We start from the raw sequence: 26,433 nt of genomic DNA, 5'->3' as shown, positions 1-26,433 counted from the left end.
GTTTATTATTGTCACATGTCCCGAGGTAGAGTGAAAAGCTTTGCTCAGCGTGCTATCCAAACAGATCAGATGCACCGTACACAGAAATATCATACAGATGAGAAAACATTTCTCGAGATGAGAAAACATTTCTCGAGATGAGAAAACATTTCTCGAGATGAGAAAACATTTCTTCACACAGAGAGTGGTGAGTCTGTGGAATTCTCTGCCACAGAAGGTAGTTGAGGCCAGTTCATTGGCTATATTTAAGAGGGAGTTAGATGTGGCCCTTGTGGCTAAAGGGATCAAGGGGTATGGAGAGAAGGCAGGTACGGGTTACTGAGCTGGATGGTCAGCCATGATCATATTGAATGGCGGTGCAGGCTCGAAGGGCCGAATGGCCTACTCCTGCACCTATTTTCTATGTTTTCTATGTCTATGTTTTCTATAGACACAAAGTGCTGGAGTAACTAAGCGGGTCAGGCAGCATCTCTGGAGTAGGTGGCGTTTTGGGTCGAGACCCTTCTTCAGAAGTCTTGACCCAAAACGTCACTTATTAATTTTCTCCAGAGATGCTGCCTGACCCGCTGAGTTGCTCCAGCTTTTTGTGTCTATTTTTGGTGTAAACCAGCATCTGCTGTTCCTTCCTGTACACAGATATGCCATACACTGGTGAGGTGGGAAAGATTTAATAGGAACCCGAGGGGTAACTTTTATTACACAAAAGGTGGTGAGTGCATGGAACGAGCTACTGGAGGAGGTATATTGAGGCAGGGACTATCGCAATGTTTAACAAACATTTGGACAGGTACATGGATGGGACACGTTTAGAAGGATATGGGCCAAATGCGGGCAGGTGAGACTAGTGTAGATGGGACATGTTGGTCGGTGTGGGCAAGTTGGGCCGAAGGGCCTGTTTCCACATGAGTATGAATCTATATAATCAGCTCTAACTGAAGTACAACAGATAGAGCAAATGAGAAGATACAGTTCTCATATATAAATTTATATATATATATATATATATATATATAGTTCTCAGCATTGTAGCACATCAGTTCCCAGACTAAGTCCAATGTCCTCAATGGGCTGGAGGGAATCAGACATTACCCCTAGCTTAGGGAACAACTGTTCAGATGCCAGAGGGGAAGAAGATGTTCCTAAAGGGAGGAGAATTGAAGGACAAGGTAACCAAAATGACTGCTCTCAGTCTCCAGGAGCCCGAGGAGTCTCAGCCTCCCGGACACCAAGATCTCCAGGAGACCGGATGTCTCCGCATCTGTTGGAGTTCCAAAGATGATGCCACGTTATCTTATTTACAGTTTATTACAGTTTAGTTTATTGTCCCGTGTACCGAGGTACAGTGAAAAGCTTTTGTTGCGTGCTATCCAGTCAGCGGAAAGACAATTCATGATTACAATCGAGCCAATAGACAATAGACAATAGGTGCAGGAGTAGGCCATTTGGCCCTTCGAGCCAGCACCGCCATTCAATGTGATCATGGCTGATCATTCTCAATTTGTACCCCGTTCCTGCCTTCTCCCCATACCCCCTGACTCCGCTATCCTTAAGAGCTCTATCTCGCTCTCTCTTGAAAGCATCCACAGAATTGGCCTCCACTGCCTTCTGAGGCAGAGAATTCAACAGATTTACAACTCTCTTGTAGAGTCAGAGAGTGGTGAAGGTGTGGAATTCTCTGCCTCAGAAGGCAGTAGAGGCCAGTTCGTTGGATGCTTTCAAGAGAGAGCTGGATAGAGCTCTTAAGGATAGCGGAGTGAGGGGGTATGGGGAGAAGGCAGGAACGGGGTACTGATTGAGAGTGATCAGCCATGATCGCATTGAATGGCAGTGCTGGCTCGAAGGGCTGAATGGCCTACTCCTGCACCTATTGTCTATTGTCTATTGTCTATTGTCTTACACATTCACAGTGTACAGACTCATGATAAAGGGAATAACGTTTAGTGCAAGCCAGCAAAGTCCAAGCAAGGATAGTCCGAGGGTCACCAATGAGGTAGATAATAGTTCAGCACCGCTCTCTGGTTGTGGTGGGATGATTCAGTTGCCTGATAACAGCTGGGAAGAAACTGTTCCTGAATCCTGAACTGTCCAGAGCTGCTGCCTGTCCCACTGAGTTACTCCAGCTTTTCGTGTCTGGCGTATGTATTATATGCAATGGTATTCTGCAAAGCCTCATCAACATGTTGCAAGACCAAGAAGATGCCGATCCATTCATAAGGAGTTAAGGAGGTAAACCAATCAATCCTTTGAGCTTTGAATTTTAATGGACTCCAATGGTATAAATGTAATCATTATTGCAGCTTTCTCCAAATGCATTTATTAATTTGGGCAGGCTCAGAGTGAAAATGTTAAATTCTGCAATCTGATCCTGATGCAGGATTTCGACCCAAAATGTCAACAACTCATCCCAAAAACTATAATTTGGGAAAGTATAGTGTGTTTTGGAAAAGGAACTAGAGTTATAAAGTTCCAACATAAACATAATCATATTTAGTTCCCTTAATAATCTGTTAATCCTTGCCAGTTTGCATTTATTTGCTATCAAAATGCTTGTCACTATTGTAGTAACTAAACATATATTGATGTATAGAATACCAAGTTTAGAAGGATGAGGGGGGACCTCATTGAGACTTACCGAATAGTAAAAGGTTTGGAACTAGTGGATATGGAGAGGATGTTTCCAGTGGGAGAGTCTAAGACCAGAGGGCACAGCCTCAGAATAAAAGATCATTCCTTTAGGAAGGAGATAAGGAGGCATTTCTTTAGTCAGAGGGAGGTGAATCTGTGGAATTCTGCCTTAGAAGGATGTAGAGGGCAAGTCAGTGGATATTTTTAAGGCAGAGATAGTTAGATTCTTGATTAGTGCAGGTGTCAGTGGTTATGGGGAGAAGGCAGGAGAAAGGGGTTAGGAGGGAGAGATGGATCAGCCATGATTGAATGGCGGAATAGACCTGATGGGCCGAATGGCCTAATTCTGCTCCTATCACACGATGAACTTATGAACCAAGCAAATCAAGTGATAAATTACAATAAAATTCTTCACTACTGAAACGACTTGTGAAAAGCCATGTTACTGGTAAGATTGTATTTCATTTTGGATCCAGCTGTCAACCTTTGACTGAAATCATATTTCCATATTTGAACCATCTTTTATGAATAAGCACGCTGATAAAATATTGGATCAGGGGGGAAAAGCAGTTATATTTATTTGAAATACAGCTTGAATAACGTGACTCTGAGAACCTTAATTCAATTCTTCCTCTCTGCGGTGTCGATATGAATCTTGCCTTTTTTGTTAAGGAAATATTTTTGCCAAGGTTAACTTTGTAGTAGGAAGTACACAATCATATCTTCTGCAACCTCTTTACTTTTGACAACGAAGTCCAAAATGTTGACATATCAGAGCCTGACAAATCTACAGGAAATGATCTTTAAAACAGTATGGTTATCAGATAACAAGCCCGACCCTGGGCTATTAGTGAAAACACAGAACTAAAGGGTTGCATGTTAATCTGGCTTTACTTCAATTACTTTACAAAAACTATAAAGATAACTCCGATCAAAACGTATCCGAGGGTACCGATGGTAAGAAAAAAATATTATTTCACGATTTCTTTAGATTTAGTTGATTTCAGGTTGGTTGGGTTTAGAGATACAGCTTGGAAACAGGCCCTTCGGTCCATCTGATCCATGCTGCACCAGGAGATAATGATATCTGATCAAAATGTGAAGCCATTCTGAGATACTTATCACCCTGGCTCCTCCCTCAGACCAATGTGAATCCTGTGAACCAACAACTTACAGTACTTACAGAATAATGAGAGTCAGAGATAGAGTGGATGTGGAGAGGATGTTTCCACTGGTGGGAGAGTCTAGGACCAGAGGTCACAGCCTCAGAATTAAAGGGCGCTCTTTTAGAAAGGAGGTGAGGAGGAACTTCTTTAGTCAGAGGGTGGTTAATCTGTGGAACTCATCGCCACAGAGGGCTGTGGAGGTCAAGTCAGTGGATATTTTTAAGACAGAGATAGACAAATTCTTGATTAGAACGGGTGTCAAGGGTTATGGGGAGAAGGCAGGAAAAATGGGGTTAGGAGGCAGAGATCAGCTATGAAAGACTGGAGCGACTAGGCTTGTACACACTGGAATTTAGAAGGATGAGAGGGGATCTTATCGAAACATATAAGATTATTAAGGGGTTGGACACATTAGAGGCAGAAAACATGTTCCCAATGTTGGGGGAGTCCAGAACTCCTGCACCTATTGTTTATTGTCTATTAAACGCGTGCTTCCTTCAACGATGACTCCTGAGGTAAATGCTCAAATTTTCTACAAGTTAAAGTTTGACCACTCAACGATATTAAAATGATGTGTCTTTTTCGTCATCAGCCGCTGTCACAACGGGAACCCGACTTGTCCACGGGTCATCCAGTAACCCATAAAATGGGCTTCGGTATTCCAATATCTTGTGGATCTCAAACAGATAGCTATTCTTCTGATAAATTGATGAATGTCTGTCACTTATCAGCTATGCCATTGTTCTTTTATCCCTTGCTCCAAGCATGCGTTACATTGAATTGATTGAATGGAAAGGTACAGCATGGAATCAGGCCATTCGGCCCACTGAGTCCATGCCGACCATCGATCACTGGTTCTATGTTATCCCACTTTCCCATCCACTCCCTGCACACAAGGGGCAATTTACAGGGGTCCAATTAACCTACAAAGCCCGCACGTCTTTGGGATGTGGCAGGAAGCCGGAGCACCCGGAGGAAACCCACGCGGTCACTGGGAGAATGTGCAAACTCCACACAGACAGCACTCAAGGTAAGGATCGAACCGGAATCTCTGTGTGCGGTAGGGCAGCAGCTCTACCTGCTGCACCACTCTGCCACCCTCTTATTTAAAAAAAAAAAATTATTTAAAAAAATCTTTTTTTTTGAAAAGCATATGTACAAATAGAAATTAAAAAAAACACATTTGTTACAGAGTTCTTACATAGCTTCAATTTTTAAATTTTTGAAGAGAGAAAGTAAAAATTTAAAAAAACTATAAACTTGGGGAGAGAGAATAAGAGGGTTAAAAAAAAAAAAAGGATCTAACTATAAAAATTAAAGGGAGTAGATCCGGGAGACAATAACCACAGTTGTACATCCAACCCCTAACTCAAGTTTCAACTTTTAGCCACCCTCTTATTTTACACACAGGTAGATTATTTTTCAAGACCACCAAAAATAACAGATTAGCAATATTGATTGCCATGTCCTTACAATCTTTCACAACTGAAAATATTACAGATAATTACATGCAGACAGCGTGTAGATACAAATTTAATTACAATTAGTGTGCAGACAATAGACAATAAGTGCAGGAGGAGGCCATTCGGCCCTTCGAGCCAGCACCGCCATTCAATGTGATCATGGCTGATCATTCTCAATCAGTACCCTGTTCCTGCCTTCTCCCCATACCCCCTGACTCCGCTATCCTTAAGAGCTCTATCTAGCTCTCTCTTGAATGCATTCAGAGAATTATCCTCCACTGCCTTCAGAGGCGGAGAATTCCACAGATTCACAACTCTCTGACTGAAAAAGTTTTTCCTCATCTCAGTTCTAAATGGCCTACCCCTTATTCTTAAACTGTGGCCCCTTGTTCTGGACTCTAACGTGTCCAACCCCTGAATAATCTTATACGTTTCGATAAGATCTCCTCTCATCCTTCTAAATTCCAGTGTATACAAGCCTAGTCGCTCCAGTCTTTCAACGTATGACATATGCAGGAAGGAACTGCAAATGCCGGTTTATGTTGAAGATAGTCACAAAGTGCTGGAGTAACTCAGCGGGTCAGGCAGCACCTCTGGAGAGAAGGAATGGGTGACTATTGGGGGCCTGGTCTGAAGAAGGGTCTCGACCCCAAACGTCACCCAACCTTTCTCTCCAGAGATGGTGCCTGACCCGCAGAGTTACTCCAGCACTTTGTGTCTATCTTCAATTGGAATTAAACGTGATATTGCTGCTGTTCTCCCAGTGGGTGAACAAACGTCCGCTTGTACAAACTTTTTTCGAAATTACTAGTAATAAAATCTAGGAAGACGGAAGGTAATTTTACACTTGAAGGGAAGCAGGCCCGTGAACTTTGGCCAGCATGCAAGCGTTTGAAGTTAATCACCACACGTGATAGCTGGCAGTGTAAGTGCAGCCTGACAGATTCGTATCTCTCCATTAATGTTGGCTCAGATGAATGTAAAATTGTTCGAAGGCTGGCAATTATCTTTCGTCAATGGCTAGATATAAAATCTGGCCACACACACAATCGTCCTCTCCACCCACAGACCTGGAATGACCTCAGGGACAGTTATGAATAAAAGCCTCTCTGATTGCAGTTGTCGTGTATTATCTGCCTAACCTCCTAATGACCTTCAACGTAGAGAGCCGCTTCACTTTCCTGGGCCTCTCTCCTCTACAGACCAGTTCCGTGGTACTTCGTGAGCTTGGCTTGACAATAGGCAGTTTCCCTCCCCATTCCACCCCATTCCACCATGGGGCTTTTCCAAGCACTCTTTCTTTAGACTTTAGAGATACAGTGTGGAAACAAGCCCTTCGGCCCATCGAGCCCGCTTAGCAGCAACGTGCAAACTCCACACAGACGCACCTGTAGTCTGGATCGAACCCTGGTCTCTGGCACTGTAAGGCAGCAGCACTACCAGCTGTGCCACTCTGCACCCCTTATCTTTCAATATCTTACAATTGGTATGCTCATAGAGTGTGGAAACAGGCCCTTCGGCCCAACTTGCCCACACCGGCCAATATGTCCCAGCTACACTAGTCCCACCTCCCTGCGTTTGGTCCATATCCCTCCAAACCTGTCCTCTCCATGTAGCTGTCTAAATGTTTCTTAAACGATGGGATAGTCCCAGCCTCAACTACCTCCTCTGGCAGCTCGTTCCATACACCCACCACCCTTTGTGGGAAAAAGTTACACCTCAGATTCCTATTAAATCTTTCCCTTTCACCTTAAACCTATGTCCTCTGGTCCTCGATTCCCTTCTCTGGGCAAGAGACTCTGTGCATCCACCCGATCTATTCCTCACAAGATTTTATACACAATTCTATTCTATATTCTATCCGATTTAACTTTCTTTGTTCAAGAAAAGAGGTGGACTGGTATTTTTTCCCTATTCTCAGAATTAACAGATTATTAGTTCTGGCATCTTAAAAAAAATTAATTTCACAACATTCTTGAATAATCTTCCCTGAATGGAATACAAATGTTCCTTTCGAAGGTATTTATTCACAAAATGCTGGAGTAACTCAGTCTGAAGAAGGGTCTCGACCCGAAACGTCACCCATTCCTTCTCTCCCGAGATGCTGCCTGACCTGCTGAGTTACTCCAGCATTTTGTGAATAAATACCTTTGATTTGTACCAGCATCTGCAGTTATTTTCTTATAACAAATGTCCCTTTAGTGACACACCAAACGTCTGAATTCAATGTCTGAATTAAATTTTCGTAAAATGTTTTTTTAGTTTTCAATTAGACATTTTTGAAACAACTTTTGGAAAAAAAAATGGTTAGTGCTTCTGATGTTTCACAATTAGGATAAAGCACGAACTCTGTAACTAGAGAACGTTTAGAGATGAGCAGAGAGCTCTTCCTAATGGAGTGCCTCGAGGTTTCGTTAAAGTAGTTCAACAGGATGTTCTGATTCAAACTCCTGATAATCTTTGTGCAATTAACAGTGGAGGTTAATGAAAGCTTCATGAGGCTGCAGGGCCGAACTTTGTCCCCATCCCTGTTACAGCAGCATTATGTCCGTTGTGAAAATTGTTTCCGTCGCTGTCAACGGAACTGAATTTCGGAAGCGCAGTATTCCATGTGCTGTGGCGTTGCCAAGAATCAAGGTTAATCAAGGATATACCAAGTGCGGCACGGTGGCACAGCGGCAGAGTTGCTGCCTCGCAGCGCCAGAGACCCGGGTTCCATCCCGACTACTGGTGCAGTCTGAACGGAGTTTGTACGTTCTCCCTGTGACCTGCGTGGGTTTTCTCTGGGAGCTCTGGCTTCTTCCCACATTCCAAAGACGTGCAGGTTTGTAGGTTAATTGGCTTCGGTAAAAGTGTACATTGTCCCTAGTGTGCGTAAGGTAGTGTTAATGTGCGTGGATCGCTGGTCGGCGTGGACTCGGTGGGCCTAAGGGCATGTTTCCGCACTGTATCTCTAATGATTTGCAGGTTAATTAGCTTTGGTAAAAATTGTAAATTATCCCTAGTGTGTAGTGTGTGCTAGAGTATCGGGAATCGTGGGTCGGCATGCACTCGATGGGCTGAAGGGCCTGTTTCTGTACTGTATCTCTAAACTAACCTTAAAAACTAAAAATGTCTACCCTTAGTTTCTTATAGAGTAACCGTCATCACTTTACCACCTATTGCCACAGACGGATTTTCTCTGCTATTTGAGTGCCTGCTATTTATGAACATTATCAAGGCCCCACTGACTTTGGAATAGACAGTAGACAGTCAGAACCTTTTGGCATAACTTTAAGGTGAGAGGGGCAAATTTTAACGGAGATGTGCATGGCAACTTTTGTTCAACAGGCAGTGGCAAGTGTCTGGAACGTGCTGCCAGGGGTGTTGGTGGAGGCATATACGACGGTGGAATTGAAGAGACTTTTACACAGGCATATGGATATGCAGGGAATGGAGGGATATGTATTATGTGCAAGTACACAAGAGATGAAGGGTCTGAAGAAGGGTCTCAACCCGAAACGTCACCCATTCCTTATCTCCAGAGATGCTGCCTGACCCGCTGAGTTACTCCAGCTTTTTGGGTCTATCTTATGGTTTCGTTTTTGGTTTAGTTTAGAGATACAGCGCGGAAACAGGCCCTTTCGGCCCACCGGGTCCGCGCCGACCAGCGATCCCCGCACATTAACACTATCCTACACCCATTAGGGACAATTTTTACATTTACCAAACCAATTAACCTACCACCACCTGTATGTCTTTGGAGCGTGGGAGGAAACCGAAGATCTCGGAGAAAACTCACGCAGGTCACGGGGAGAACGTGCAAACTCCGTACAGACAGCACCCGTGGTCGGGATAGAACCCGGGTCTCCGGCGCTGCATTCGCTGTAAGGCAGCAACTCTACCGCTGCGCCACCCTATGGTCTTGGCATTATGTTCAGCACTGACATTGTGGGCTGAAGGGCCCGTTCTTGTGCTGTACTGGTCTATGTTCTATGTTCTATGAACGTTTGCTGCTAATAATATTATCACCAGTCTCTGAGCACTGCTCAGAAACGAGCTGATTACAATTTTCAATCAGTCCTGTCTTATCCTTCTCAACCTTATTCATCGCAAAAGTCAAGGTGACTAAATTTGAACAGAACTTGACGAAACTTTTCTAAGCAAAGGTTGCTGATCTGAAATGTGAACTCTGTTTCTTTCTCCACAGACGCCACTGAATAAATCCAATTTCATTTCCAATTTGCAGTAGGGAATGATGCAAATGGATGTAAACAGGAAGAGATGACTGAAATCTGAATGGGTGACGTTTCGGGTCGAGGCCCTTCTTCAGGCTGAGAGTCAGGGGAGAGGGAAACTAGAGGCATGAAAAGGTCCAGTACAAATCAGAGCCGGCACCCATGGCTAAATAAACTGGCAGGCTCTAGGGTGGGGGAGAGACGGAGAGAGAGAGTAAAATGCAATGGGCTACTCAAGTGGGCCGAAGGGCCTGTTTCCATGCGGTATCTCTGAACTAAAACCAATACAAACTCGTGTATTAAAACTAATATATGGGGCAGCTTACATCCCAGCGGTATGAATATTGATTGCTCTAATTTCCCGTAACCTTTGCATCCCCCCTCTCACTCTCTCTCCCTCCCAACCCCAGTCGGCCTGCTAGTTTCACTGTTCGCATCTCTTCGTTAACACCTCCCCCGCAACCAACAATGGACCATTGTGGGCTCCTTGGCCATCAGTGCCAGCTCTGATTTGTTCTGCACTTTTTCATACTCCAAGTTCCCCTGGCATTATAGGCGGATCCAATAGTGGCATTTAAGGGGCATTTAGATAGTTTAGAAATACAGCGTGGAAACAGGCTCTTCGGCCCACCGAGTCCGCGCCGACCAGCGATCCCCGCACGTTAACAGTATCCTACACACATTAGGGACAATTTACACTCATATTGCTGGCCCCCAAAGGAGTTGAGCTTCCTCAGGAGATACTGCCGCTGCTGGCATTTCCTGAGGATACCCTCTGTGTTGGCGGCAAATTTCAGCAGGTTGTCGAAGATTGTGCCCAGGTACTTGTATTCCTCAACAATCTCCACAGGCTTCCCGTGGATAGTGGTGATGACCACCGCAGCCAGTTCCCTCTGCTTGTTGGAGAAAGTCACTACCATCTCCTTGGTCTTGTTTGCACAAAACAATGTCCGATCTTCTGTACCATGTTCTAGTGCACATATTCATTGTTTCCACTATTATCCAAAAATGTCTTGATCAAGTTGTCTCCCTGATCAAGCTAGATATGGCTCCAAGGGCTAACGGAATCACGGGATATGGGGAGAAAGCAGGAACGGGGTACTGATTTTGGATGTTCAGCCATGATCATATTGAATGGCGGTGCTGGGTCGAAGGGCCGAATGGCCTCCTCCTGCATCTATTTTCCACGTTTCTAGTTTGTTGAATCAAATCAATCTCCGATCTTGCACAAAATGCTGGAGTAACTCTCTGACAAGAAAATGATGAGACAGGACACACAGGGAACATACTGTGTGGGAAAGCACTGCTTATGCTGGTTTACACCGAAGATAGATCGATCACATAGGGAACAATCCTCCCAGCCTACTCTTTAGATTTTAGAGGTACAGCGCGGAAACAGGCCCTTCGGCCCACCGAGTCCATGCCGGCCAGCGATCCCCGCACACTAGTACTATCCAACACACGAGGGACAATTTACAATTTTTACCGAAACCAATCAACCTGCAGACCTGCACATCTTTGGGGGAAACTGGAGCACCCGGCGAAAACCCACGAGGTCACAGGGAGAACGTACAAACTCCATACAGAGTGCATCCGTAGTCAGGATCGAACCCGGGTCTCAGGCACTGCGAGGCAGCAACTCTACCGCTGCGCCACCGTGCCGCACCTCATTGTACAGACTTTATTCAAGGATATATTTCTCAATGATCACACCTGCAATATTGCTCCCAATGTTCCCCCTGCTACATTGACCGCTTCTGCACATGTATATATTTTGGTTCTTTTGGATACTAAGCTTTAATAGACAATAGACAATAGACAATAGGTGCAGGAGGAGACCATTCGGCCCTTCGAGCCAGCACCGCCATTCAATGTGATGATGGCTGATCATTCTCAATCAGTACCCCGTTCCTGCCTTCTCCCCATACCCCCTGACACCGCTATCCTTAAGAGCTCTATCTAGCTCTCTCTTGAATGCATTCAGAGAATTGGCCTCCACTGCCTTCTGAGGCAAAGAATCCCACAGATTCACAACTCTCTGACTGATCTCAGTGAATTCTGCTTTTCACTGTACCTCGGTACACGTGACAATAAGAAGCCCAAACATACAAAATGTACACCTCTCAGATGATCATGTACTAACATTGTTTTATTTTCCTCCTTACTTCTAGTTTACAAAAGATCCAGACTCCAAACAGGCTGCAGGAGATGCTTCAAATATTGAGCAGGTTGAAACAAGGACGAGAGGAGAAGTTGAGAGAGAGATCAGCAGCTAATTGAGTGGCTGGGCTTTTAAGTCCACCCTGGTTGCTTAACCATCCGGGATGAAGATTTCAGCCTTCAACTGAGCAAGGCCATCCACTGAAAGCTGGCAGTGATTTTATAATGTGATCTGTGGCTCACACGAGGTCATTCAAGCATGAGGGGAATTATAGCTTGGATGAAATTAATGGTGTTCTTCCCACCAGAGAGATGACGTCAGGTCATAGAGTCACAAGAGCCATACAGAGCCCAGGAATAAGATCCCAGGAACGAACGAGTGGGTTAACCTGTCATGAGCGTTTGTCAGCACTGGGCCTGTACTCGCTGGAGTTTAGAAGAATGAGGGGGGACCTCATCGAAACGTACAGAATAGTGAAAGGCTTGGATAGAGTGGATGTGGAGAGGATGTTTCCACTAGTGGGAGAGAGTCTAGGACTAGAGATCACAGCCTCAGAATTAAAGTACGTTCTTTTAGGAAGGAAATGAGGAGATATTTCTTTAGTCAGAGGGTGGTAAATCTGTGGAATTCTTTGCCACAGAGGGCTGTAGAGGCCAAGACAGTGGATATTTTTAAGGCAGAGATGGATAGATTCTTGATTAGTAGAGGGTGTCAGAGGTTATGGGGAGAAGGCAGGAAAATGGGGTTAGGAGGGTGGATGTGGAGAGGATGCTTCCACTAGTGGGAGAGTCTAGAACCAGAGGGCACAGCTACAGAATAAAAGGACGCACCTCTGAAAATGAGATGAAGAGGAATATTCTTTGGGTGGGAAATCTGTGGATTTCTTTGCCAGACGTCCAAGTCATTGGGTATTTTTAGAGTAAAGATTGATGAGTAAGGGCATCAAAGGTTACGGGGAGAAGGCAGAAGAATGGGGTTGAGAGGGAAAGATAGATCAGCCATGATCGAATGGCAGAGTAGACTCGATGGGCCGAACGACCTAAATCTGCTCCAATGTCTTATGATCTTTAGATCATCTTCATACCATGTTCCCTCCTACCACACAAACAAAGGCCCAGTGCATAACATCAGAACATCAACTGTTTGCTTCATATTAGAAACATCTTGCATTTGTATAGCATTTTTCACTGGCATCTTTTATTACCACAAAACGTCTTGAAGTATTTTACAGCTAACGTGGTCCTTAAAACCTGCAGCCACCAACAACATACGGAAAGTACATTTCTTGCAGATATGGAGCAATAAAGACTGGTGTAAACCAGCATCTGCAGTTCCCTCCTCCACAATAAAGACCTGTTGATCCGTTTTAGAGACACAGCACAGAAGCAGAACCTTGGGTCACCGAGTTCGTGCCGACCAGCGATTGCCCCTTACACTAGCACTACCCTACACACACTGGGGACAGTTTACAATTTTACAGAAGCCAATTAACCTACAAACCCGCACGTCTTTGGAGTGCGGGAGGAAACCGGAGCACCCGGAGAAAACCCACGCAGGTCACGGAGAGAACGTACAAACTCCGTTCAGACAGCAGGATCGAACCCGAGTCCCTGGCGCTGTGAGGCAGCAACTCTACCGCTGCGCCACCGTGCCGTCCTGGCGATCTTACTGATGGTGAATGGGTGTACTGTACGTATTACTCAAGGCTCTCCTATTCTTCACAGGATTCCTTGAGGACATGTCAGGCAGCACAGTAGCGCAGTGCAGAGTACTTTTTGGGGGTCGGGACCCTTCTTCAGACTGGAAGGAGGGTCTGAAGAAGAGTCCCGACCTGAAACATCACCTATCCATGTTCTCCAGATATGCTGCCTGACCCGTTGAGTTACTCCAGCGCTCTGTGAAACGTCACCTATCCATGTTCTCCAGAGATGCTGCCCCTGGCCCGCTGAGTTACTCCAGCGCTCTGTGAAACATCACCTATCCATGTTCTCCAGAGATGCTGCCTGACCCGTTGAGTTATTCCAGCACTCTGTCGTCTTTGAAAAAATATGAATGGAAATGCACGAATTAGCTTTCAAGCTCGGTTGTATTGGTTCGCCATATTTTATTATAGACTTTATTCTATTTAATCACAAGGGTTAAATATTGAGGGCATTAAAACTACATCAAGTTTTATTTTCGGCTACCAAAGGTGTTTGAGTGAATCCCTAGACAGGAAGGCAACATTGCAATGTAATCCCTGCAGCCTGATAAACTCCAATGATGATAATTCTGCTATCTAGCAGGGGTTCAGTAATAAGATCAGTGAGAACAGATGAAGGTGCAATCATTGTTTACATAGATACAAAAGCAATAGGTGCAGGAGTAGGCCATTCGGCCCTTCGAGCCAGCATCGCCATTCATAGAAACATAGAAACATAGAAAATAGGTGCAGAAGGAAGCCATTTGCCCCTTCGAGCCAGAACCGCCATTCAGTGTGATCATGGCTGATCATCCACAATCAGTAACCTGTGCCTGCCTTCACCCCATATCCCTTGATTCTGTCAGCCCCTATAGCTCTATCTAACCCTCTTTTAAATTCATCCAGTGAAATGGCCTCCACTGCCTTCTGTGGCAGAGAATTCAATGTGATCATGGCTGATCATCCACAATCAGTACCCCGTGCCTGCCTTCTCCCCATATCCCTTGCTTCTGCTGGCCCCCAAGAGCTCTATCTAACTCTCTTTTGAATGCATCCAGTGAATTGGCCTCCACTGCCTTTGGTGAACAGGAAAGCAGAGTATTACCTGAATGAACAGGAAAGGAGAGTATTACCTGAAAGAACAGGAAAGCAGAGTATTACCTGAATGGTGGCCAATTAGGAAAAGGGGAGATGCAACGTGACCTGGGTGTCATGGTGCACCAGTCATTGAAAGCAAGCGTGCAGGTGCAGCAGGCAGTGAAGAAAGCGAATGGTATGTTGGCATTCATAGCAAGAGGATTTGAGTATAGGAGCAGGGAGGTTCTGCTGCAGTTGTACAGGGCCTTGGTGAGACCGCACCTGGAGTATTGTGTACAGTTTTGGTCTCCTAATCTGAGGAAAGACATTCTAGCCTTAGAGGGAGTACAGAGAAGGTTCACCAGATTGATCCCTGGGATGGCAGGACTTTCATATGAAGAAAGACTGGATAGACTAGGCTTATACTCGCTGGAATTTAGAAGACTGAGGGGGGATCTTATAGAAACATATAAAATTCTTAAGAGGTTGGAGAGGCGAGATGCAGGAAGATTGTTCCCGATGTTGGGGGAGTCCAGTACCAGGGGTCACAGCTTAAGGATAAGGGGGAAGTCTTTTAGGACCGAGATGAGAAAACATTTCTTCACACAGAGAGTGGTGAGTCTGTGGAATTCTCTGCCACAGAAGGTAGTTGAGGCCAGTTCATTGGCTATATTTAAGAGGGAGTTAGATGTGGCCCTTGTGGCTAAAGGGATCAGGGGGTATGGAGAGAAGGCAGGTACAGGCTACTGAGCTGGATGATCAGCCATGATCATATTGAATGGCGGTGCAGGCTCGAAGGGCTGAATGGCCTACTCCTGCACCTATTTTCTATGTTTCTATGTTTCTATGGTGGCAGAGAATTCCACAAATTCACAACTCTCTGTGTGAAAAAGTTTTTCCTCATCTTAGTACTAAATGGCCTACCCCTTATTCTTAAACTGTGGTCCCTGGTTCTGGACTCCCCCAACATCGGGAACATAGAGATACAACGCCCTTCGGCCCACCGGGTCTGCACCGACCAGTGATCCCCGCACAATAACACTATCCTACACACATTAGGGACAATTTACATTGATACCAAGCCAATCAACCTACAAACCTGGATGTCTTTGAAGTGTGGGAGGAAACCGCTCGTAGAAAACCCACGCAAGTCACGGGGAGAACGTACAAACTGCGTACAGAAAAGCACCCGCAGTCGGGATCGAACCCGGGACTCTGGCGCTGTAAGCACAGTAAGGCATCAACTCTACCGCTGTGCCCTTTGTCAATTCAAGCTGTTATCTCTATTTGGAATTTAGTTCCAATGACTTTAATACAGTGCCCCCCATAATGTTTGGGACAAAGACTCATCATTTATTTATTTGCCTCTGTACTCCACAATTTGAGATTTATATTAGAAAAAATCATGTGGTTAAAGTGCACATTGTCAGATTTTATTAAAGGCCATTTTTATACATTGTGGTTTCACCATGTAGAAATTACAGCTGTGTTTATACATAGTCTCCCCATTTCAGGGCGCCATAATGTTTGGGACACATTGCTTCACAGGCGTTTGTAATTGCTCAGGTGTGTTCAATTGCCTCCTTAATGCAGGTATAAGAGAGCTCTCAACACCTAGTCTTTCCTTCAGTCTTTCCATCACCTTTGGAAACTTTTATTGCTGTTTATTAAAGTTGTGCCAATGAAAGTCAAATAAGCCATTGTGAGACTGAGAAACAAGAATAAAACAGTTAGAGACATCAGCCAAACCTTAGGCTTACCAGAACCAACTGGAACAACATTAAAAAGAAAGAGAGCACTGGTGAGTTTACTATGAGGGAAAATAACTGCAGATGCTGGTACAAATCGAAGGTATCACAAAATGCTGGAGTAACTCAGCAGGTCAGGCAGCATCTAGGAGAGAGGGAATGGGTGACATTTCGGGTCGAGACCCTTCTTCAGTCTGAAGAAGGGTCTCGACCCGAAACGTCACCCATTCCCTCTCTCCTAGATGCTGCCTGACCTGCTGAGTTACTCCAGCATTTTGTGATACCTACTCGTGAGCTTACTTATCGCAAAGGGACTGGCTGGCCAAGGAAGACCTCCACAGCTGATGACAGAAGAATTCTCTCTATAATAAAGAAAAATCCCCAAACACCTGTCCGACAGATCAGAAACACTCTTCAGGAGTCAGGTGTGGATTTGTCAATGATCACTGTCCGCAGAAGACTTCATGAACAGAAATACAGAGGCTACACTGTAAGATGCAAACCACTGGTTAGCTGCAAAAATAGGATGGCCAGGTTACAGTTTGCCAAGAAGTACTTAAAAGAGCAACCACAATTCTGGAAAAAGGTCTTGTGGACAGATGAGACGAAGATTAACTTATATCAGAGTGATGGCAAGAGCAAAGTATGGAGGAGAGAAGGAACTGCCCAAGATCCAAAGCATACCACCTCATCTGTGAAACAAGGTGGTGGGGGTGTTATGGCCTGGGCATGTATGGCTGCTGAAGGTACTGGCTCACTTATCTTCATTGATGATACAACTGCTGATGGTAGTAGCATAATGAATTCTGAAGTGTATAGACACATCCTATCTGCTCAAGTTCAAACAAATGCCTCAAAACTCATTGGCTGGCACTTCATTCTACAGCAAGACAATGATCCCAAACATACTGCTAAAGCAACAAAGGAGTTTTTCAAAGCTAAAAAATGGGCAATTCTTGTGGCCAAGTCAATCACCTGATCTGAAGCCAATTGAGCATGACTTTTATATGCTGAAGGGAAAACTGAAGGGGACTAGGCCCCAAAACAAGCAAAAGCTAAAGATGGCTGCCACACAGGCCTGGCAGAGCATCACCAGAGAAGACATCCAGCAACTGGTGATGTCCATGAATCGCAGACTTCAAGCAGTCATTGCATGCAAAGGATATGCAACAAAATACAAAACATGACTACTTTCATTTACATGGCATTGCTGTGCCCCAAACATTATGGTGCCCTGAAATGGGGGGACTATGTAAAAACACTGCTGTAATTTCTACATGGTGAAAACAAAATGGCAGGAGGTTGCAGGGTGACTTGGACAGGTTGAGTGAGTGGGCAGATGCATGGCAGGTGCAGTATAATGTAGATAAATGTGAGGCAGCAAGAACAGGAAAGCAGATTATTATCTCAATGGTGTCAGATTAGGAAAAAGGGGAGTGTAATGAGACCTAGGTGTCCTTGTATACCAGTCACTGAAAGTAAACATGCAGGTACAGCAGGCAGTGAAGAAAGCTAATGGCATGTTGGCCTTAATAACGAGAGGAGTTGAGTGTAGGAGTAAAGAGGTCCTTCTGCAGTTGTACAGGGCCCTGGTGAGACCACATCTGGAGTATTGTGTGCCGTTTTGATCTCCAAATTTAAGGAAGGACATCCTTGCTATTGAGGCAGCGCAGCGTAGGTTCACGAGGTTAATCCCCAGGATAGCGGGACTGTCATATGAGGAAAGATTGGAAAGACTGAAATTTAGGATGAGAGGGGATCTTATAGAAACATCTAAAATTATAAAAGGACTGGACATGCTAGATGCAGGAAAAATGTTCCCAATGTTGGGGGAAGTCCAGAACCAGGAGCCACAGTCTAATGATAAAGGGGTGGCCATTTAAAACTGAGATGGGAAAACACTTTTTCACTCAGAGAGTTGTGAATTTGTGGAATTCTATGCCACTGAAGTCAGTGGAGGCCAATTCACCGGATGAATTTAAAAGAGTTAGATAGAGCTCTAGGGGCTAGCGGAATCAAGGGATATGTGGAGAAGGCAGGCACGGGTTACTGATTGTGGATGATCAGCCATGATCACAATGAATGGCAGTGCTGGCTCGAAGGGCCGAATGGCCTCCTCCTGCACCTATTTTCTATATTTCCATGTTTCTAAGTCTAAAGAGTATGTTTACATCGTGTGTGGTGTGTATAATGAATGAAGAGGCAAACTGATGGTTGGCATAGACTCGATGGGCCGAAGGACCTGTTTCCATGCTGTTTCTTTCAATCAATCTAAAAGAAACCCACCACGTCAGGCAGCATCTGAGGAGATAGATGGACACTTGATGTTTAGGGTCTAGGGCGGCACTGCACCAGGCCAACAGCATATCGTTTTTAACCTCTGTAGATGCTGCCTGACCGAGTGGATTCGCATGACGGTTTGTTGCTTTGGAAATCCATGGTGGGATACAGAGTGTACTTGGTGGGAAATGGGATTTGAAGGTCATGTATTAATCCTGACCACACTACTGAGTTCATCAGATATCTCAGAGACACCGTAGCCAGAACCCTTACACTTGGCTCCAGGTTGAGTCTCATGACCTTCCGCTGATAGGTTGGATCCCTTTAAACTCTAGAGATACAACGTGGAGACAGGCACCTAGGCCCACCGACGATAGACACTAAATGCTGGAGTAACTCAGCGGGACAGGCAGCATCTCTGGAGAGAAGGAATGGGTGACGCTTCGGGTCGAGACCCTTCTTCAGGCCCACCGGGTCCGCACCGACCTTCGATCACCCTCGTTCACACTCGATCTGCACTATCCCACCTTCTCATCCACTCCCTGCACACTGGAGGCAATTTGCAGAGGCCAATTAACCTACAAAACCGACAAGCGCCCACAGGGAGAACATGCAAACTCTACACGTCTCGGCCGACTCTACATCTTTGGAGTGTGGGAGGAAACCGGAGCTCCCGGGGAAAACCCACGCGGTCACATGGAGAACGTCAAGAATCAAGAGTGTTTTATTGCCATTTGTTCCAGATAGAACAATGAAATTCTTACTTGCTGCAGCGCAACAGAATATGCGAACATAGTATACTGTAAATAATAATGACAATAAAATAATAATGGTTTATTGTAGTTCAGAGCCTATTTGGAGGTTGTCATGTTTAATAGCCTGATGGTTGTCGGGAAGAAGCTGTTCCTGAACCTGGACGTTGTCGTTTTCAGGCTCCTGCACCTTCTTCCCGATGGCAGGGGTGAAATGAGTGCTTGGCCAGGGTGGTGTGGGTCTCTGATGATGCTGGCTGTCTTCTTGAGGCAGCGACTCAGTACAATGTACAGACTCTGTACAGACAGCACCAGAGGACAGAACCATACCCGGGACTCTGGTGCTGTGGGGCAGCAGAACTGCCAGCTGCACCACTCTGTCGCCCATTAGTCAAGTCAAGTCAAGTCTACTGTATTTGTCACATACACATACAAGATGTGCAGTGAAATGAAAGTGGCAACTCCTGCGGATTGTGCTAAAACTACAAACAGAATAGAATTTTTTTTTAAAAAGACACAACACAAAAAATAAATTAATACAGTAAATTAGTCCCTGGTGATGTAAGAGTTAACAGTCCTGATGGCCTGTGGGAAGAAACTCTGTCTCATCCTCTCCGTTTTCACAGCGTGACAGCGGAGGCGTTTGCCTGACCGTAGCAGCTGGAACAGTCCGTTACTGGGGTGGCAGGGGTCCCCCATAATGTTGCTGGCTCTGGATCTGCACCTCCTGATGTATAGGCCCTGCAGGGGGACGAGTGTAGTTCCCATGGTGCGTTCAGCTGAACGCACTACTCTCCGCAGGGCCTTCCTGTCCTGGGCAGAGCTGTTCCCAAACCAGATTGTGATGTTGCCGGACAAGATGCTTTCTACAGCCCCAGAGTAGAAGCACTGTAGGATCCTCAGAGAGATTGTTCATTTACTGAGGGACTAGCCAAGTTAAAAGAAACTAAGTAACTCAGCGGGTCAGGCAGCATCTCAGGAGAGAAGGAATGGGTGACGCTTCGGGTCGAGACCCTTCTTCAGACCCGATCCGACCCGAAACATCACCCATTCCTTCCCTCCAGAGATGCTGCCCGACCCACTGAGTTGCTCCAGCATTTTGTGTCTATCTTCAGTCTGAACCAGCAGCTGCAGTTTCTCCCTACACAGATTAAAAGAAAGGTTGGTGAAGGATGTGTACTACACGAGCACTCTAATGTAGGGTTGCCAACTTCCTCACTCCCAAATACGGGACAAGGTGACATCACTGCCCCGCGCACCCACGTGACCTCACCCAGCCAGCGGCCACGTGCTCTGGGCGGCCGCCATTGGTGGAGTGGGAGCACGTGGCCGCTGGCTGGGTGAGGTCATGCGGGGCGGTGACGTCACCCTTTGTCCCGTATTTGGGAGTGAGGAAGTTGGCAACCTTACTAATACGGGACAAGGGCGGTCCCGTACGGGACAAACCAATTTAGCACAAAATACGGGATGTCCCGGCGAATACGGGACAGTTGGCAACCCTACTCTGATGACCAGGCAGTGTACAGATTGCTTGCTGTGTTCAGTTGGGTGAAAAGGGTGTGTCATTATCGCACATCACCATCTCTGCATGGGTTTATCAGCGCTGTTATATTCAGCCTCAACAAATCCTCGGGATCTTGCTAATACAATCACCCCAACCCCACTAGATACACACGCACGCACGCTGGCACACCCACGCACACGTGTGCACACTCACACACCTGCACACAAACACAACACATGTGCGCACACACTACACACACACACACACGTGCACTCAAACACACGCGCGCACACACACTCACACACGTGCACACAAACACAACACATGTGCGCACACTACATACACGCACACACGTGCACTCACACAACACACGCGAGCGCACACACACACACAACACGCATGTGCACACACACACACAAGCACATATGAACTATGTCCCTCCATTGCACACCCATTTCTCCCACTATCACCCTCCCGCCCACCTGTCTCCTCCCATCTCCATCCTTCCTCCCAGCTTCACATTTCCCTCCTCCTCTCTCCGTATCCGAGACCATTTTGTGTCCTTGTCATCCTGATCTGAAACATCGCCCGTCCATATTTCCTTCCCTGCCTGACCCCGCTGAGTTCCTCCAGCACTTTAGTGTTTTGCTCAAGATTCCAGCACCTGCAGTTCCTCGTATCTCTCAGCAATAAGACTTGTCGCTTCATCAAACCAACAAAAATATCTGGCTGGTCGTTATCCCAAAATAATGACAAAAAAAACCATTGCTCTTTTCAAATGTGCATTATCATTTCCAAATACATTTACTGGAAATAAACCCTCTCAGAATGAATTTACCAATGGTATATCAGGTTGTGATGTGAGCAAATAACATGCTTACAAACATGAATTCGGACTAATAGCATGATAATTTCTGTACCATACTTGTCATATTTATCAAGATGAAGAAATAACAAAGTCTGGGAGATATCATGAGAACCTCCTGGCTCAGAAAACCTATCACTTTATTCCAAAGTCAACAGCAGACAACAATGAAATATTCCATAAAGTTAGCACGCAGATATGGAATAATTTGTGCAATAGTATTTTCAGAGTCTTTCGACTTTGGAGACACAGCGTGGAAACAGGCCCTTCGGCCCACCGAGTCCGTGCCGACCAGTGATTACTCCTGTACACTAACTGATCCTACACACACTAGGGACAATTTACACTTTTTTTAACCGAAGCCACTCAACCTACAAACCTGTACGTCTTTGGAGTGTGGGAGGAAACCGGAGCACCGGAGAAATCCCACGAGGTCACATGGAGAACGTACAAACTCCGTACAGACAGTACCCGTAGTCAGATTCGAACCCGGGTCTCTGGCGCTGTGAGGCAGCAACTCTACCACCCCTCAACCTAATAATTTAATTGGTATAGAAACATAGAAAATAGGTGCAGGAGGCCATTTGGCCCTTCCAGCCAGCACCGCCATTCATTGTGATCATGGCTGATCATCTACAATCAGTAACCTGTGCCTGCCTTCTCCCCATATCCCTTGATTCCACTAGCCCCTAGAGCTCTATCTAACTCTCTTTTAAATCCATCCAGTATTACCTCTGATTCATTGCAAAACATGATTAATTTTCAAAAGTATAGCAATTAGAACAATAATTCATCTCTTTAGTTTAGTTTAGTTTAGTTTAGAGATACAGGAAACAGGCCCTTCGGCCCACCGAGTCCGCACCGACCAACAATACCCACGCACATCAACACTATCCTACACATACTAGGGAAATTTACATTTATACTAAGCCAATCAACCTGCAAACCTGTATGTCTTTGGACCTGGATCTCCTTTAAACCTTCAGCACAAATCAGATTTTGTTGATTTTCTTCGCATCGTACTGCACTTTCCTATTCGTCATCAACATCTCCATTTGCGCAAGGAATCAGACTCAATTAAATCATGATATCCTCACCCTTTCAAGTGTGTGTCGGGTATTTAAATGAAAGATACTATCTCGATCCATAGAACTACAGATTGGTCTATGGTGGCATTTACCAAAGTCAGAATATAACCACTTACTTACCTATTTCTGATGTCCATCTGCCATTTTGCCTTCTTTTCTCCTTTTGTGTGTCTTTTGCTCTTTCATTTCCATTTCTCCTTCTTTAATAGTACTTCTTTTGCACCCCTTTGGTTGCTATTACTGCCATTAAACAAGTCCAAAAACAGGCCAATGTTCATTCGCACCATGCTTCATATTCCGGGTGCTTAGGAAAGTGTGTTAAGCCATTCATCAGATATCTGGAATCACCGTCCAAAACTATCTAAGCCTTCGATAGCATGAATGGGAAAGCTAACATCAGTACTCAGATCCTTATCAGAAAGTGTGTAGGAAGGAACTGCAGATGTTGGTTTACACCGAAGGTAGACAAAAAATGCTGGAGTAACTCAGCGGGTCAGGCAGCATCTCTGGATGGAAGGAATGGGTGATGTTTCGGGACGAGACCTTTCTTCAGACCCTTCTTCAGTCTGAAGATGGGTTTCGACCCGAAACGTCACCAATTCCTTCTCTCCAGAGATGCTGCCTGCCCCGCTGAGTTACTCCAGCATTTTGTGTCTATCTTTATCAGAAAGTGGTTTGGCTTGAATAAAGAAAAGCTCAAGCTATAATTTTGGTTTCTTGGCAAACGGTTAAGAAATTAGTTTGTTTTTTTAAACAAACAGCGAAAAAATGGAGGAGAGGTAATTCAGGAATGGCTTTCCAGTTCCGTAGTATTTCTCTGGACACTTTCTCTAACAAGGCCACGACTTGTCCAAGGACTGCTGTAGATAGCAAAGGGCTGATATTTCCTACTTCTACCTCTTTGATAATACAACTTTAGACTTGAGAGATTCAGCATGGAAACAAGTCCTTTAACCCACCGAGTCTGTGCCGACCAGCAACCACTCCGTACACTAGCACTATGCTACACACTAGAGTCAATTTTCAATTTTTCAGGGTTCTTTTCTGGGGGTGGAGGTGGAGATTTCCTATACTTTCTTTCCGGGTTAAAGGAGGTGCCAACCACCAATTGCCAGAAAATCGGTGGTGGACCAGTATTAGCCAAAGTTTCAGCATGTTTTAACATATAGTATTGTCAGTATTGTCATATAGTCAATCAGTATTTCAGTGATCAGTTCAGTTTATTGTCACGTGTACCGAGGCACAGTGAAAAGCTTTTGTTGCGTGCTAATCAGTCACCACAAACCTGCACGTCTTTGGATGTGGGAGGAAACCGGAGCACCCGGAGGAAACCCACGCGGTCACGGGGAAAACGTGCAAACTCCACACACAGACAGCACCCCAGGTCAGGATCGAACCTGGGACTCTGGCGCTGTGAGGCAGCAGCTCCACAAGCTGTGCCATTATGTAAAAGCCATTTCCTGGATAGCTCAAGGTTTTTATAATGTGAATATGTTCAGTGAAATCATTATTCCAATATGTTCCCCTCAATAAAGCAATGCAGGATTCCATTAAATGTGTTTTCAGAAGGAGGTACACAGGTTTTGATCGTTAAATAGGCGTTAAAAAAAAAAAAAGTATATTTCTCTGTGGTTACAAATCTTTATTTGTGTTTGTGGTGTAGGCTTTTTCTCCTTAATTAGTTTAATATTGAAACTTGAATGAAAAAGCTCGATTAAAGTAGCAAATGTGCGATACAAAGATGATGAACAAAATTCACTGAAAATTAGCACCATCATTCTAGGTGTGCAGTGGCTAAAATCTTTCAGGTCTGAATCAGATTTTGTTAAATTATGTTGTATCTCTAGAAATGGAAGACAGACCCTTCTTCAGACTGAGAGTCTGGGGAGAGGGAGACACAAAGAAATGGAAGGGGAAGGTGTGAAAACAAGAGATCAAAGGGGACGAAGTTCAAGGAAAATGTAGAATAGATCATTATAAGCTCGGAAAAGGTGACAACGAGGCATACAGAGATAAAATATAATCAGGAGGACAGTGAAACTAGTCGGAGAACTAGGATGGGGTAGGGATGGAGAGAGAGGGAAAGAAAGGGTTACTTGAAGTTAGAGTACATCCATTCACCCAAGCGAAATATGAGGTGCTGTTCCTCCAATTTGCATTGGGCTTCTCTCTGACAATGGAGGAGGCCCAGGACAGAAAGGTCAGTGTGGGAATGGGAGGGGGATTTAAAGTGTTTAGCAACCAGGAGATCACGTAGGTCTAGGCGGACTGAGCAGAGGTGGTCAGCGAATGGATGTACAAATGCAAAATCTTTTCACTTACGATTAAACTTACACTGTAAAAACAGCTCAAAAACATGGTTTAATATTTAGGTTTAATGTAAACCTGTCAACTGTACAGAACTCTTTTGTACACATCATTAAAGCAAATATATAGAAGATACATTTCTATTGCCGTTGGCAATTTAGCACCAGGATTGACGAAGAACAAAAAACATAATTAAACATTCCGTCCGCTCTTGAATATGCCACGATCATAATCTTTACTGTGCACCTTAAAATATTTACACATTTAAAATGGGAGCAAATACTTCATTAATAAATTAAGCTCTTTAGCAATATGTACATTATTTTTTTTAATATAAATGCTTAAATTGCCAGGGTATCTAATGTACGACATCTGTTAAGCAGGAAAATACTGTTGATAATACTGTTAACCCAAACTGTATAAACTGTTTATAGAAATTTTGTAAAAAATCTAGAACTATGATTAATAGTATCTCTGATCTATCAATGCCATTGAATGGAGAATATTGTGCCAGAGAGAATCGAAATGATTTAAAATAAAATACTGCAAATATATCACTGTGAGCCAACAGTATCCTGCTTGTAAATATTTAGTGAAATTGTGTCTTAGTACAGAGGAAGTTTTGTCCTTTCTCGCTTCTGTATATTATTTGCTCGTGTACATTTTCAACAGCAAAGGGTGTGTTCATCGGAGGTCCGATTCATTAAATTATCCCCCAAGTGGGTTGCTACATATTTAACGTCTTACATTAATAAGCATTTCCGTTCCATTAGGATTCTTAACAAGGGTATCTGATTTTTAGTTTGTTTAGTTTAGAGATACAGAGTGGAAACAGACCCTGCGGTCCACCGAGTCTGGACGACCAGCGATCCCCGCACGTTATCTCTTATCCTACACACACTCGGGACAATTTACAATTACACCAAGCCAATTAACCTACAAACCTGTAGGTCCTTGGAGTGTGGGAGGAAACCGAAGATCTCGGAGAAAACCCAAACCCACGCAAGTCACGGGGAGAACGTATAAACTCCGTACAGACAGCACCCGTGGTCGGGATCGAACCCAGGTCTCCGATGCTGTAAGGCAACAACTCTACCGCTGCACCACCCTGTAGGATGGGGGCAGATGGGAAAGGCAAGGCAGTTATGAGTTTGATGAGCATCCAACAAACTCCAGTTTACTGAGGTCAATGGTTAATGTTCATGAGCTGATGGGTAGGTAAAATGAAATCTTACCTTGCCCAAAAAATAACCAAGGATAACTTTTTCCATGACAGTAATGTGCATGGAAGTATCTATGGTTTGTCCATGTTTACCCGTGTTTGGATATGTTCTCTTGATACTCCTGATGTACAATGTGCAAAATGGCATTTTGCTTCAAACTGATTTCTAATTAGCCAGGGCGCACAAGCAGTTTCTAATCGCGAATGTAAAATAAACCAGTCAACTCTGCCTGCCTGTCTACTCCAAATTTCACGTAGCATTGTGTTCAGACCTGAG

The 26,433-nt window shown here is 44.7% G+C and overlaps 1 protein-coding gene and 1 long non-coding RNA gene across 2 annotated transcripts in view; one reads left to right on the top strand and one right to left on the bottom strand.

Annotated features, from left to right (window-relative positions):
- LOC144601942 (uncharacterized) overlaps positions 1-14,600 on the top strand; it is a 31,294-nt gene extending 16,694 nt beyond the window's left edge. The window contains exon 4 of the long non-coding RNA XR_013548396.1: positions 11,643-14,600. This is a non-coding gene — a long non-coding RNA (uncharacterized LOC144601942). The remainder of the gene's footprint in view (positions 1-11,642) is intronic.
- adamts9 (ADAM metallopeptidase with thrombospondin type 1 motif, 9) overlaps positions 1-26,433 on the bottom strand; it is a 205,378-nt gene that overhangs the window by 55,868 nt on the left and 123,077 nt on the right. The gene's annotated exons all lie outside the window — the stretch shown is intronic.

The sequence above is a fragment of the Rhinoraja longicauda genome, chromosome 17, assembly GCF_053455715.1.
Source record: "Rhinoraja longicauda isolate Sanriku21f chromosome 17, sRhiLon1.1, whole genome shotgun sequence".
Classification (NCBI taxonomy): Eukaryota; Metazoa; Chordata; class Chondrichthyes; order Rajiformes; family Arhynchobatidae; genus Rhinoraja; species Rhinoraja longicauda.
This window is presented reverse-complemented; position numbering and strand designations above follow the sequence as displayed.